General features: G+C 42.5%; 1 pseudogene across 1 annotated transcript in view; it reads left to right on the plus strand.

Moving 5' to 3' along the window:
- Positions 1–11,148, plus strand: part of LOC310713817 (enoyl-CoA delta isomerase 2-like) — a 45,146-nt pseudogene that overhangs the window by 23,505 nt on the left and 10,493 nt on the right. Inside the window, exons 5-6 of the transcript XR_014530106.1 lie at positions 8,153–8,177; positions 8,394–8,537. The product of XR_014530106.1 is annotated as an enoyl-CoA delta isomerase 2-like (transcript). The remainder of the gene's footprint in view (positions 1–8,152; positions 8,178–8,393; positions 8,538–11,148) is intronic.

An 11,148-nucleotide genomic window follows, 5' to 3' on the forward strand; every position in this document is an offset into this window, starting at 1 on the left:
TTCCCAGCCTACAGCCCTTTGCTTCACATTCCAATTATTTTCATAGAATCATAGAATCATAGAGTTGGAAGAGACCACAAGGGCCATCGAGTCCAACCCCCTGCCAAGCAGGAAACACCATCAGAGCACTCCTGACATATGGTTGTCAAGCCTCTGCTTAAAGACCTCCAAAGAAGGAGACTCCACCACACTCCTTGGCAGCAAATTCCACTGTCGAACAGCTCTTACTGTCAGGAAGTTCTTCCTAATGTTTAGGTGCAATCTTCTTTCTTGTAGTTTGGATCCATTGCTCCGTGTCCGCTTCTCTGGAGCAGCAGAAAACAACCTTTCTCCCTCCTCTATGTGACATCCTTTTATATATTTGAACATGGCTATCATATCACCCCTTAACCTCCTCTTCTCCAGGCTAAACATGCCCAGCTCCCTTAGCCGTTCCTCATAAGGCATCGTTTCCAGGCCTTTGGCCATTTTGGTTGCCCTCCTCTGGACACGTTCCAGTTTGTCAGTGTCCTTCTTGAACTGTGGTGCCCAGAACTGGACACAGTACTCCAGGTGAGGTCTGACCAGAGCAGAATACAGTGGCACTATTACTTCCCTTGATATAGATGCTATACTCCTATTGATGCAGCCCAGAATTGCATTGGCTTTTTTAGCTGCCGCGTCACACTGTTGGCTCATGTCAGGTTTGTGGTCAACCAAGACTCCTAGATCCATTTCACATGTACTGCTCTCAAGCCAGGTGTCACCCATCTTGTATTTGTGCCTCTCATTTTTTTTGCCCAAGTGCAATACTTTACATTTCTCCCTGTTAAAGTTCATCTTGTTTGTTTTGGCCCAGTTCTCTAATCTGTCAAGGTCGTTTTGAAGTGACATCCTGTCCTCTAGGGTGTTAGCCACCTCTCCCAGTTTGGTGTCATCTGCAAATTTGATCAGGATGCCCTTGAGTCCATCATCCAAGTCGCTGATAAAGATGTTGAATAAGACCGGGCCCAAGACAGAACCCTGTGGCACCCCACTAGTCACTCTTCTCCAGGATGAAGAGGAACCACTGATGAGCACCCTTTGGGTTCGGTCAGTCAGCCAATTACAAATCCACTGAGTGGTAGCATAGTCAAGACCGCATTTTACCAGCTTCTTTACAAGAATATCATGGGGCACCTTGTCAAATGCCTTGCTGAAATCAAGGTAGGCTACATCCACTGCGTTCTCTTCATCTACCAGGCTTGTAATTCTGTCAAAAAACGAGATCAGGTTAGTCTGACATGACTTATTTTTCAGAAATCCATGCTGACTATTGGTGATCATAGCATTCCTTTCTAGGTGCTCACAGACTGTTTGCTTAATGATCTGCTCCAGAATCTTCCCTGGTATTGATGTCAGACTGACTGGGCGATAATTATTTGGGTCCTCTCTTTTCCCCTTTTTGAAAATAGGGACAACATTTGCCCTCCTCCAGTCTGCCGGGACTTCACCTGTTCTCCAGGAATTCTCAAAGATGACTGCCAGTGGTTCTGAGATCACATCTGCCAGTTCTTTTAATACTCTTGGATGCAGTTCATCTGGCCCTGGAGACTTGAATACATCTAAACTAGCCAAGTATTCTTGTACTATCTCCTTAGTTATTCTGGGCTGTGTTTCCTCTGCTGAATCATTTGCTCCAAATTCTTCAGGTCGGGCATTGTTTTCTTTATCGGAGAAGACTGAGGCAAAGAAGGCATTGAGGAGTTCAGCCCTTTCTGTGTCCCCTGTTTGCATTTCACCATCTTCTTCTCTGAGTGACCCCACTGTTTCTTTATTCTTCCTTTTGCTACGGACATACCCATAAAAGCCTTTTTTGTTGCTTTTAACCTCTCTAGCAAGCCTGAGTTCATTCTGTGCTTTAGCTTTTCTGACTTTGTGTCTACATATGCTGGCTATTTGTTTGAATTCCTCTTTGGTAGTTTCCCCTCTTTTCCATTTTTTTGTACACATCTTTTTTTTGCCTGCCAGGAAGGTATCCCTGATCTCTGATAGTGCCCCTTGCTTGACTATAAGGGAAACAAAGTGAAAATAAAGACAATTCAAGATAAAGACAAATTTTTGGCAAGACACCAGGAGGACTTACAGAAGGGGACTGTTGATGTACTTGCAGAACAGAGGAGAGCATTGGATATCCTGAATCTCCCGTTTGGACAAAAACCACTACCATCAGAAGAAGAGCAACAACTTGGAGCTGTTGGAGGAGCTTTAGAAAAATAACAAGATGGCTCTGCAATTCCTCAGTTGGAATTGTAATGGGCTCAATGGGCCTTTGAAGAGAAGACAAGTATTTCATATATTGAATAGAGAACAATTGGACTTGATATGCTTACAAGAAACTCACATAACCAGAGCCCACAGGAGATTACTTTCAAATAAAAGGCTAGGACAAGAATTTATTTCATCAGACAAAGTTAAGAAGAGAGGAGTTGTAATATATGTGAAGGAGAAATGGGCTCCAAAAATGATATTCAAAGATGAACAAGGGAGATATTTGGCTGTGGAGATACAAGTACAAGGAGAAAAATTCCTAGTTGTTGGAATTTATGCACCAAATGAAGGCAAATCCGACTTCTTTAAGAGACTTCATGAAACTCTGATGGACTATCTGGACTACAATATGATAATTATGGGAGACATGAATGGCGTGGTCTCCACTAATATGGACAAGGCACAAAGACTTACAGTCACCAAAGAAGGGAGACTCCCTAAGACTTTTTTCGAAATGACTGAAAATATGGACTTGATAGATATTTGGAGAACAAGGAACCCTCTGGAGAGAGAGGGAACCTTTTTCTCCCAAGCAATGATGACCTGGACCAGAATCGATCAAATCTGGGTTACTAGTGGAATGGCTCCGAAGATCAAGAAAGTGGAAATCTGCCCAAAAACTTGCTCCGACCATAACGCCGTGAAGATGGAGATGAAACTCACAATAACTGGTCAATTTAGATGGAGAATGAATGACACCCTCTTTCGAGATAAGGAGATTCTCACGAAGGCCCAAAAGACCCTAAAAGACTATTTTGAAATAAATTTGAGGACCGACGTGGAGAAAAGAGTGATCTGGGACGCAAGTAAAGCGGTGATGAGAGGATTTTTGATTCAACAAAACTCAATAAAGAGGAAAAAGCAAAATGAGAAAAAAGAGAAGATTCTGGAAATGATAAAGGAAGGAGAGAGGAAATTAAGAACAAAACCAAAGTCTCAGGACATTTTAAGAGAGATCAAATTATACCAAACACAATATATGGAATTGATGAACCAAGAGATTGAATGGAAGATAAGGCAAATGAAGCAAAAGACTTTTGAATCAGCAAATAAATGTGGCAAACTTTTGGCATGGCAATTGAAGAAAAGGCAGAAACTAAATACAGTTACAAGCCTGGAGGTGGATGGAAGGAACATATCCAAACCCAATGAAATTAGAAATTGCTTTCTAAGCTATTTTAAAAAACTCTACACCCAAGGCCCGCAAAATGAAGAAGATATAGACAAATTCCTCGGAAAATATGGACTACAAAACATCTCTCATCAAAGTAAGATGGACTTGAACCAGAGAATCTCAGAACAAGAGATAGAGGCTGCCATTCAGAATATGCAACTGGGCAAATCTCCAGGACCAGATGGACTGACTTCCAGATACTACAAATCGCTGAAGGAATGGTTGACTCAACCACTAAGAGAAGTTTGTAACGAGATCCTTGAGGGAAAAAAGGCACCTGAATCGTGGAAAGAGGCATATATTTCACTCATACCAAAGTCAGAGACTGAAAAGACCCAACTCAAGAACTACCGCCCAATATCCCTGCTTAATGTGGATTACAAAATTTTTGCAGACATTTTGGCAAAAAGATTTAAAAGAGTTTTGATGGAGAAGATTCATAAAGACCAAGCAGGCTTTCTCCCTAAAAGACATCTAGCAGACAATGTAAGGAATGTAATAGATATTTTGGAGAAGTTAGAGGTGAATATAAACACCAAGGCAGTATTGATCTTTGTGGATGCGGAGAAGGCCTTTGATAATATCTCTTGGAGTTTTATGAGGAAGAATCTTCATGGGATGGGGGTAGGTCAGGGCTTTGAGAATGGTATGGCTGCAATATACTCTGAACAAAAAGCTAAACTGATTGTAAACAATGTTGTGACTGAGGAGCTTAAGATAGAAAAAGGAACACGACAGGGGTGCCCGATTTCCCCATTACTTTTTATTTCAGTTCTGGAGGTGTTGCTGAATATGATAAGAAATGACCAGCAGGTCAAAGGTGTGCAGGTCGGAGCTAAACATTATAAGTTAAGAGCGTTCGCAGATGACCTAGTATTGACTTTGCAAGAGCCAAACACTAGTACGAAAAGGGTTTTAGAAATAATACAACAGTTTGGCCAGGTAGCTGGATTTAAGTTGAACAAGCAAAAAACCAAAGTTTTAGGGAAAAACCTAACAGATATGGAAAAGGAGAAATTTCAAGAGGAAACAGGTTTGACTGTGGTCAAGAAGGTTAAATACCTAGGGGTTTATTTAACATCTAAGAATCAGAATTTGTATAAGGACAACTATGAAAAATGCTGGTCAGAAATTAAAAAAGATTTAGAAATATGGTCAAATTTGAAACTGTCAATGTTAGGCCGAATTGCAGTAATTAAAATGAATGTATTGCCTAGAATGTTATTTTTGTTTCAGACCTTGCAGATTATTGATAAGATGGAATGTTTTAAGAGGTGGCACAAAGATATCTCGAAATTTGTCTGGCAGGGCAAAAAGCCCCGAATTAAATTTAAAATATTGACAGATGTTAAGGAAAGAGGGGGTTTTGCCCTGCCGGACCTAAAATTGTACTATGAGGCAGCAGCTTTTTGCTGGCTCAAAGAATGGATGCTCCTCGAGAACACGGACATCTTGGATCTGGAAGGCTTCAATAACGCTTTTGGTTGGCATGCATATCTTTGGTATGGTAAAGTTAACAGTGCCTTTAAAAATCACATTGTCAGAAAAGCATTGTTTAATGTTTGGATAAGATATAAAGATCTACTAGAAAACAAAACCCCTAGATGGGTGTCGCCAGTGGAGGCTAAAGCAGTGAAGAAACTCAATATGGAGGTCGGATGGCCGAAGTATTGGGAAATCTTAGAACAGGATGGAGATAAGTTCAAACTACAAAGTCAGGAGAAATTGAAGCATAAAGTAGAAAATTGGTTCCAATACCGCCAAATAATGGAATTTTTTAAACAGGACAGGAAAGTCGGTTTCCAGGTGGAAAAATCAAAATTAGAAACTGAACTGTTAGAACCCAATACTAAGAATTTATCTAGAATGTACAACTTGTTGTTGAAATGGAATACACAGGATGAAACAGTTAAATCGGCAATGATTAAGTGGGCTCAGGATGTTGGACATAATATTATGTCAGCTGACTGGGATTGGTTATGGAACACCGGTATAAAATTTACGGCATGTAATGCCTTAAAGGAAAACATTATGAAAATGGTATACAGGTGGTACATGACCCCAGTCAAGCTGGCAAAAATCTATCATTTGCCTGATAACAAATGTTGGAAGTGTAAAGAGACTGAAGGTACCTTTTGTCACCTTTGGTGGACATGCCCGAAGATTAAGGCCTTCTGGGAGATGATCTATAATGAAATGAAAAAGGTACTTAAATGTACCTTTCCTAAAAAACCAGAGGCCTTTCTCTTGGGCATTGTCGGCCAATTGGTGACAAAGAAAGATAGAGCTTTTTTTATGTATGCCACAACAGCAGCAAGAATACTCATCGCAAAATATTGGAAGACACAAGATTTACCCACTTTGGAAGAATGGCAGATGAAAGTGATGGACTATATGACACTGGCCGAGATGACAGGCAGAATCCGTGACCAACGAAAAGAGACGGTGGAAGAAGAATGGAGAAAATTTAAAAGTTATCTTAAGGACTACTATAAACTTAATGAATGCTAAAATGCCGTGGTTACCAGAAACAAAGGGGTACAGGGATATAAGGTTAGATTATAAAAGAGGACTAAGAGGATAGAGATTGGAAAGTAACAATTGGGAGTTGCTAGTTGAACTACGGACATTGGGATGCAGAGAGGGGGGGTATGGGGAAGTCCAAGAAAAGAGGTTTATGAAAATATGTTTGAAACTATACGTGTATGTTCGTCATTTTTAATGTTTGTTTGTTTTTCTTAAAAATGTTGTAAAACCAATAAAAATTTTATAAAAAAAAAAAAAGATAGTGCCCCTTGCTTCTCTGGATAGATAGGAATGCGTGTGTCTAGAAAATAGCCTACCATATAAAGGTGAAACTTACATCTGTTGCTTTGCCCACTTAGGGCTCACCTTGGAAGCCCACAGAGAGTTTCCTAGAAAGACATGTGGCCCTCTGGCTGAAGTCCAGCCAAGCTGATTCCTTCCAGGTATTTTGGGTTACAACATCAATCAACCCCGGCCAGCAGAAGTTGGCGAAGGCTGGTTAGCACTGTACTGCCAGCAGTTCTCCGCCATTTCAGACAGGATTCTTTCTTGACCCTACCTGGAGATACCAGGGATCAGCCCCTGAAAACTAATATACTCATGCAAAATAATTAAAATATTTTAAAATTTTGGATACCAGCTGCATTCACACACTGGCATGTTTAACACTGTGTACATAAGCAAAAATATGCTGAGCACGTGTGGTTGGGTCTTAATATTCAGTGTCCTTCAGGAATAGATTCTGATCTTAGTAGACTGAGAAGAATATGTAGCTGTTTTATGGAAGAATCTAAACCTTTAGATTAGCAACCAAAGCAGACCCATGCGAAGCTTGTCTGAGGCCCAGGGCATGAGTCTTGTTAGAATAAAGTTATAAACTCAAGGGATGTGGGTGGTGCTGTGGGTTAAACCACTGAGCCTAGGACTTGCCAATCAGAAGGTCAGCGGTTCGAATCCCCACGACGGGGTGAGCTCCTGTTGCTCAGTCCCTGCTCCTGCCAACCTAGCAGTTCGAAAGCACGGCAACGTGCAAGTAGATAGATAGGTACCGCTCCGGTGGGAAGGTAAACGGCGTTTCTGTGCGCTGCTCTGGTTCGCCAGAAGCAGCTTAGTCATGCTAGCCACATGACCCGGAAGCTGTATGCCGGCTCCCTCGGCCAATAAAGCGAGATGAGTGCCACAACCCCAGAGTCGGTCAAGACTGGACTTAAATGGTCAGGGGTCCTTATAAACTCAAACAAAAAAAGCACCCAGTCCCTGGCAGGGTCCCCCAGCCAGCTTAACCCTCCAAACCCAGGGGAAGTGTACCCAGCTGCCTTCCTCCTGTTCATGGGCCTGATCCAGAGTTGTTTTTGCTCAGCCCGTCTCAGGTCATCAGACTTTCTTGGGATAAGAAACATGGACAGCTGCTTGCCGTGGCAACACGTCCCTTAGTTTTCCAAAGCCATCAAATTACAGCATTGTTGTTATTGTTTTCCCCCTCAGAACAATTAATAAAAATTAGAATAAGAAAAGAATGTCACAAGAACATGGTACAGAATAGTATGGCGAATACTGCAGTAAGGCGTATTCTAGGTTTCTACATCTGGGCTGCTTCCAGATGGTTGGCTTTTAGTGCCACCGAAGCATTGTTGTTCTGTTGAAAGCTGCAAGCAGAATTGTAATGAACCTACCACACAATTAGGGAATACTTCGCCTTTTCTATAAGTACATTCCACTATGCTCCGTCCACACCAGGAAACATAACATAAAGCATCACATTGCATCACATCACATCATATCACATAAAACACCTTTTGCATCTCAGCACACATTCACTACAACCTTTAAGGTGGGTGGCATTGTTATAAAGCCTGACTCAGCAACTCTGGCTATCCTGAGAATGCCAGATTTAATGATGCCACTTGTATTCACAGAGTCCACACTCTTAAAACAAAATTGGCTGAAGGTCTCGCCATAGATATAACGGAACTTTGCACCATCTGAAAAGCATTTAGGCAAAGCGGCTTCTTTTAGCTCTCTCTGTCTCTCCAGCAGGCAAGAACTGGCAGGAGACCTCCATCTCCTTTGTACAGCCTACTCCAAGATCATTTATTTTTTCTGTTCTTCAGGAGTCGGCAAGAACCTCACTTGTGAGATAACTGGTTTAACACTCCAATCCAGATTCTGCGAGACAAGTCAGTTCACTGTGAGATTAAAGCTTTGTGGCATTTTTCATCATTGATACGGCACTTGTATTATAGGATGCTTTCCCATTTCTTGCTAATTATATCGTACCACAGTAGCTACATGCACATTGAAACATTTGCATATTGGCAAAATTACATAGGCCTATAAGATGGATAAATGGAGCAAGCACCACTTCTTAGCTATTGAATCTTCATTATTGTTTTCTTTCACTTAGGCAAATGAGATGCTCCTTTTTAACAAGAGGATCACTGCCAATGAAGCACGAACCCAAGGACTCGTGACGGAGGTTTCTGCTGACATTACTTTTCAGCAAGAAGTTTGGACAAGGCTGAAAGCATATGCTAATCTTCCTAGAAATGTTCGTAATAACTACAGCACACACTATTCATAACAGCGCAACCCTATACATGTTTACTCAGGAGTAAATCTCATTGTGCTGAAGAGGGCTTACTTCCTAATACGTGTGTTTAGGAGTGCCTCCTTAATCTTATTAAAACACTGAGCCAAATACTGTACCAGTCAAAATGCCAACAAATGTTTGTTAGAATGGTTAAAAAAGATGTCATTACATAGGTTCACTAATGAGACAGAGAACCAAAAAAAAAAAGAACCATTCACACATCAGTTTTCATGTGTGATCTCAAATGACAATATTTTCTTTCTTTGTATCCTGCAAAAATCAGGCTGCATTCCAGTCATCCCTAACTATGAAGGCACAGTCTCTAGGCAACCCCTGGGAGTATTTTTGCGGCAGAAGCAGCTGCTGGAAAAGAACTTTCTTTGACAGCAGGGTTTTAGTAGATGCTCTTCTCCTGGTCGACGCGGGTGGCGCTGTGGGTTAAACCACAGAGCCTAGGACTTGCCAATCAGAAGGTCGGCAGTTCGAATCCCGGCAACGGGGTGAGCTGCCGTTGCTTGGTCCCTGCTCCTGCCAATATAGCAGTTCGAAAGCACGTCAAAGTGCAAGTAGATAAATAGGTACCACTCCGGCGGGAAGGTAAACGGTGTTTCCGGGCGCTGCTCTCGTTCGCCAGAATGGTTCGTCATGCTGGTCACATGACCTGGAAGCTGTACGCCGGCTCCCTGGGCCAATAAAGCGAGATGAGCGCCACAACCCCAGAGTCAGCCATGACTGGACCTAATGGTCAGGAGTCCCCCTTTACCCTTCTCCTGGTCATAAGAAAAGGGGCAGAACTATAGCTCAGTGGGTAAAGCACAGGGTTTTCATGCAGAAAGTCCCAGGTTCAGTCCTTGACATTTCAGGGTACACCAGGGTAAGTCTCTTGCCTGAAACATCGAAGAGCCTCTGCCAGGCAGAGCCAATACTGTACTGGAAAGGCCAATGCTCTGGTTCAGGCTGGCAGCTTCTTATGTTCCTTTGCTTAGGCAACAGGGGAGGAATTTGGCTTGGTCCTCAATCTCATGCAAACCTACTTAATTTGTACTTTCTGAGATTATACCCCAAAATTCACACCTCTCTGGAATTTATGGTGAAATTCTCCACCAAAATAATTGTGTACAAAAATGAGTATTTAAGTGCAGGGAAATGCACATATTTTTGAAAATAGCATGCAAACCTGTATTCTAGCATAGAGCGCTCTGGTGTCATTGGGAGTTCCCCGGCCAAGGGGAATTGCTACACTGGGGGAGGGATTGCAGCTGAAGAGTGGAGAGTTAAACCTCTTCTCTCCGTGCATTGGCATAAATCCACCCCATGCTCCATATTATTTTTTCAAAATCCACTGATGATGCATGCTATGCATTTAACATAACCTGTAGCTAGGAATTCCTGATTAAGAATCGGCAGACAGGAAGCATTTGTAATGCTAATGAACATTGTAGCCATCAAAGGCTTTTGATTCCCCTTAGGAGTCTGTTTTAAGTCTTCTGTGTGAAAATGCCCTAAGTAGAAAAAGATCTGGCAGCCAGGGCTCACGGAAAAGAGCAGGGGAAAGGGGACAACCTGAAGTAGCTGTGGATATGGGGGCCGCCTTTAAAGAAAGCCCACTGAGGCACCACAGAAGTCACATTTAAAGTAAGGTTACCATATTTTTTTCAATGAATCCGGGGGCACTTTTCAACTTCAATAGATTTTGTATGGGGACTGGTTTGTACATCCGCGGACTGTCCCCAGAGATGTCTGGTAACCTTAATTTAAAGACACTAGGCCCAGGAGCTCATACATATGTTGTTGTTGAGTTGGGTGTGTGTGTGAACCATTATATTTCACTTTGGTTGCCAGAATACCTGTTCTTGATCGTTTAACTTGTTACATAGTCCAGTTTGTGAATAAGGTGCTCTTGGGAGATGGGCCTGCAATAGAACATGGCTGTTTGCAGTGGTGGACTTTGGTCCTATGGCACCCTGTGTTGAGCCTAAAATTTGGCACTCTCAGCCCCACTCCTCACACTGCCTTCCCAAAACCAGAGCCCTCCCTGCTCCTTCCCAAAGCTGGGAAAGCACTAACTAGGTGTTATGTACTGAGTTGAATAGGATCCAAAAGGCAGCAGTCTGATTGGTCCTAGAACAATAGGATTCAGAATGCAGCAGTCTGATTGGTGATAGAACAATAGGGTCCAGAATGCAGCAGTCTGATTGGTCCTAGAACAATGCAGCAGTATGATTGGTCCGCAGGAGCCACCCAATCCAACTCCAGGTGGAAGTGAATCCGTAACCTGATTGGCCTACAGGAGAATCCCAGAATTAGCCAATCACGTTATTGTGTAAATAATGTATATAAAGCAGATATTTTGGGGGAACTTTCATTCCTCACTACTATGAGCTGAATAAAGAGCATGAAATCCACACTCGACTCTGAGTATATTTCACTAGGCTTTGGGAAGGAGGGAGGACCCAGGGACCCCGTTAGAGGCTCACGCCTCCTTCCCAAATGCTGGCGCCTTTGAGACAGTGCCCTCTCGGCTCAGTGCCCAGTGCATGCACAAAGCTCACACAGCCTTATAGCCTCC

Source organism: Podarcis liolepis (assembly GCF_965112155.1).
Source record: "Podarcis liolepis genome assembly, chromosome: 8".
Taxonomy (NCBI): domain Eukaryota; kingdom Metazoa; phylum Chordata; class Lepidosauria; order Squamata; family Lacertidae; genus Podarcis; species Podarcis liolepis.